Source organism: Chiloscyllium plagiosum, unplaced genomic scaffold (assembly GCF_037043375.1).
Source record: "Chiloscyllium plagiosum isolate Xiang-an unplaced genomic scaffold, Cpla_swu_hap1 HiC_scaffold_47, whole genome shotgun sequence".
NCBI classification, from domain to species: Eukaryota; Metazoa; Chordata; class Chondrichthyes; order Orectolobiformes; family Hemiscylliidae; genus Chiloscyllium; species Chiloscyllium plagiosum.
Window position 1 is genome coordinate 44,490,484 of NW_028270185.1, and position 4,885 is coordinate 44,495,368.

At 40.9% G+C, this 4,885-nt stretch overlaps 1 non-coding gene across 1 annotated transcript; it reads left to right on the top strand.

Annotated features, from left to right (window-relative positions):
* Positions 1–3,625: 3,625 nt before the first annotated feature.
* On the top strand, positions 3,626–3,707 carry trnas-gcu (transfer RNA serine (anticodon GCU)). Its single transcript has one exon. It is a non-coding gene; the product is annotated as a tRNA-Ser (tRNA).
* Positions 3,708–4,885: the final 1,178 nt, after the last annotated feature.

A 4,885-nucleotide genomic window follows, 5' to 3' on the forward strand; every position in this document is an offset into this window, starting at 1 on the left:
CCTCTACTATATCTCCTTCATTAATAGCACTGCATGGATACAACACTCTTGAACAACTCCCTTTGGACAAGTCACCATCTCACCCACCAATCCCCCCCCCCCACTTTCACCAGCACTGACAGTAGTATAACCCACTCACACCTTCACTGAATCCTTCCCCGTCTCCTATTCCAGAAGAAACAGCTCGGAATAGAATAGAAAGTGCGAATCTGGGTAGTGGAGTGGTCGATATCCACCTCCCCCCGCCCCCTATATTTGTGTGTCTGCATTTTTCTCTGTGAGTGTCTGCGTGTGGTTGCAGGTCTGGCAGTCTCTGTGGTACTTAAAATGACATAATCTCTCTCTTATCTGGCCACCACACCCTACTTCAGTGATGGTGGCAGAGGGCGATAACCTTCGATGATTCAGTCTGAGTGGGAGATAAGGCAGCAGCTCACAGCACTATTCAAACTGACAGCACCATCAACACACACACCTTCCCACCCGCTACACCCCCGCCCCACACACACACACACACACACACACACACACACACACACACAAAATGCTGGTAGATGGAGAGTTGCAAATATACTTGGGGTCGTCCGAATGGAAATGCTCACCTCGGAGTGAACCATTTTGTCAGGAGATGACATCAATTGATTTCTGTTTCTGTGATTTGCAATGCTTAAAAATTACGTGGAAACGTATTGAAAATTCCCAAAAAAGGCCTGGTAGTGTTGATAATGACGCAGGGACAATATCGCTTAGTATCAGACAAAACTGCTCTGTGTTTCCAAAGATATTATTTGAAAAAAATCAAACGAACGTATAATTTAAGAGATTCACAGCAAAGGATTTGCTATCGACTCAGAACCAAAAACTGTGACACTGATGCAGTGGCGTGGGGAGGCCAGCAGAGGGATGAATCCAATCATAAAACTGAGTGGTTCGCACACCCTCTCTCAGGATTAGAGATGTTGGCCTTACAAACCTTCCGAACATTCCGTGGAAGAATAAAGGGAGTGATAGATAATTTTCGTCTCCATGGAGACGATGTTCATGAACTGGATAGATACAATTTACCTTATTGGAGTTTATATATACAGAAGTCATATTTAAAAAGCAGAGTTCATAGTGTAACTGTAAAATCTTTAGGTCACCCTCAGTGTGAGCATTGTGTGTAATCCTTGCCCTCATTCTCCACCAAAAACATGTAAAGAAGTTAAAAAGGGCACAGACGCTGTTCCCTGGATAGCAAGATATTAGAAAACCAAGTGGCGTTGTTTACTGAGACATAAAAATATCAGATAGGATACAAAAGGTTTAATCGGGATGATAGAAAGAATGAAGGAGTTTATACACGAGATTTGGAAATCCTGGAGCAGAAACACGCAAGTTTATATGTAAACAAATGAGATTTTCACATAACGCGAGGTTTGAATGACTAAATCAGGGAAATTCCCTCTTTCGAGTGTAACAATAACTTTAGTTAGAGCTTCAAAACCATTAGTGAATGATTAAGAAAGGTTTGGATGAGAGTTTCTTCCACTCAATAAAATTATTTTAATCGTGAATGAATTTACAGAAATAAAGCGTAGAAGCTGATTTCACAGTGATTTAAAAGATACACGAGCAAACATACAAGGATGGAATTTACCATTGAGAGAAAGTCAGTGGGGTTGCGTAACAATTTCGAATTTGGTTGACTTCAGACACAAAGACATTTCATGAATACGTACAACTGAATGAGATTGAATATAAAATGTTCATGGGTTGGTAAGGTGTGACGTATTATTCAAGGTGAAACTCTGTAAATGGAGCAGATGTCCTAATATAACTGCAGACAGAGGTTACATCCTAATGAATAGGAACTGAACCGTCACTTGGAGATGCAACACCTACTTTAAAGCTTTGACCACATTCACATGATGTTATGTATATTTCGTACATTCTTAACTCCACCCAAGAAATCCACCATGAAGACTCTGTCCTTTTGTATTGTTAAACCTCTATACTTCTCTGCAGCACGCCATTGAAGATAAAATATGCTCAGACCAAACTTCAATTCAATACAATATTCAAACGGTCATATGTAATTTATTTTTTATTATTGCAATAACCTTTGTGAGTTTGCAACAAACTGCATAACATGAAACCAGATCAACATCTATTTTCCCGGAATTTAACGCAGTGCACATGGGAAACGTTATCCATCTGCTGAAAATTCACCTTCGGCTCTTTCTCCACGCATGTCTCTACACTTTTTAAATACTTACAGTATGTTTGTTGATCAAGGAGTCATTATCCAGAAAAGGTCGTTTCTCAATCCACAAACACGGGTATCTTCCCATAAACTTGGCTTTGCTCAATATCACCTTTTATCCGTACGCCTCAACACAGACGACAAATTGAAGCTGCTCCATGTGATGCTCAAACGTAAAACCTCGGCACAGCACAGCCCACTATACTGGAACAGAGATACCGTGCACTGGTCACCTGCAGCACAGGAGCAACACATTAATGCTTACCTCCACAATCCTGGTTTTACCTTAACGTTTGGGAAACCGAATTTCTCTGATTCCATGGCTAGTAACGGGGATTGTACGATCATCTTCACCAGTAGTTCTGGCCCCGAGTGAGGAAAGTGGTGAGCTACTCATTGCAAAGATGGGTAGATTGTTGAAATATACAATTTCGACATTTGCCTTCACTATGAGCACTTCATTTCGTTTTTCATCTGTAGAAATCTTAAAATCTTCATCTTGAACAGACGCAATGACAGATTTCCATTGGATCTCTGGCATCAAATTCCAAAGTGTAAACTCCCTCTGAATTCTTCCACCGCAGTCCGCTGTGTGGGAAGTGTTCCTGTTGTGGGAAATACACTTCCCCGTGTGTCAACTGCTGGTCCAAGCATGCGCTCTCGCACTGCACTCATTTTCCATCTGACACTTGCTCACTGTTTTGCTGTGATCATACAGTGACTTGGTGTCGCACGGCCCAGGAACTGATGCAGATCAAGGTTTTTGCATTGTTGAGTTCAATTGTCAGTTTAGCCTTATTTAGGATTTTGAAATTGTCTGTCCTAGACACAAGTGCATGTCAAACATATCTGAGTGGAAGAAAGGTGTTCCGAATAATGACATTGAGCACTATGCACTCTACTCCAGTCTGGCAAACAATTCCTCACAGGCAATTTAATAAACAATAGACAATAGGTGCAGGGACAGGCCATTCTGCCCTTCGAGCCAGCACCACCATTCAATATGATCATGACTGATCATCCTCAATCAGTATCCTGTTCCTGCCTTATCCACATAACCCTTGATTCCACTATCCTTAAGAGCTCTATCCAACTCTTTCTTGAAAGAACACCTCCTACTGTCTCGGGTTCTTCATTCCATTGACTTCAAATCTTCACAGAATTCAACAGACCTTGTTACATAGTCATTTCTTCATTTTTGTTCAGACCACTGTGAGCAGAGTGTCACAGTGCGAATGCGCTTGCCCCACAACCCAGATGACAGACAATAGTCTTGGAACCGTACTGTGCTATTTATGATTTCACCAAAACAAGGGAGAAATGTCTGCTGCTCTGCATAATTTATGCAATTCACTTATTCATAAGAATACAGGCGTATGTGACGAGGTGGCCGAGAGGTTAAGGCGATGGACTGCTAATCCATTGTGTTCTGCACGCGTGGGTTCGAGTCCCACTCTCGTCGGTGCTGTCAGTGATTTTCAATGTTGCTATTTTTGGATGATCACAACTGTCTTACTGAAATTGGAACTGCAATATCAGTTTGTATGCATCGACGCTATTATAAAATCTCAAAGAATAATTTGGTCCTGTTGCCTAAACTGCATTGAAATGTAGATTGCATTGGGATATTGAAAAGGAACGAGACTTTCTTTTACAAGTCAAGCTGCTGTGACCTTTTATCGTACGAAAGAGATCCAGGAAAGCCAAATAACAAGAGATGTGAAGGGCATGTTTATGCAGTGGGATTCTTAATGATTATTTTGTCAAATGAAATCTGGAGCAGGTTGAGTAGAAGTGGTTCATCTTGGTGAGAAGAGCACAAAATAATGGAGATATTTCAAAAGGAGCAGGGCGTGGGTGTAGGGCCATCGAGAACTAGCTGTAAATGTACAGTAGAGAATTGCCGATGTGGGTGCTGTGCATGGGCACGGAAAGACTTACACATTGGTCTCGCCCTCGCCCCTTGCTCTCGCCATTGATGAATGCTGGACATAAGGCCTAAATACAAGATGTGGGAAGCGAGTCCCTCTCGTTCTGCACACACTGGAAGCATCACATTGAACTATGAAAAACTGGAGAAGTCAGCATGTTAACTGTAGGGGCTGAACCTAAACTGTGGATCAATAACCACAGATTCATGCAGCATAAACATGAAAAATGATTTAAAGTGTCTTTATACGCATGTCATTAACAGACGTTTCGCTCTAATACCCTTGTGGTTGAAAGAATAAGGCAACACATTTCAGATGGATGACAACGTAACTAATTTTGTTTTGAAATTGAGATCTATTTGATCTTTTTACACAGTGAACAAGTTTATTTTAAATAATGTAAACCACATTCCCTTACCTGGAATAAAAGTGTGATTTCACTACAAACATTGTCCTTGCTAAGTCGCAATTACTCAACATGAAAAATAGGATATAATTTTTATTGAGAATACATCAATTAGCACCATTATCTAACTTCGGATTGACTGCAATATGCATATGCTAAATAAGGTTTAAGAAAGAATGACTTTTGGAAATAATGATTCGATGGTGCCTAAAATTAATATCAGGTTCTCATGATGTGGATATACCACCAATGGCTCCAGTGGTGGAAATGCTTAGTGGGCAGTATTTCCATGATGGTATAGAG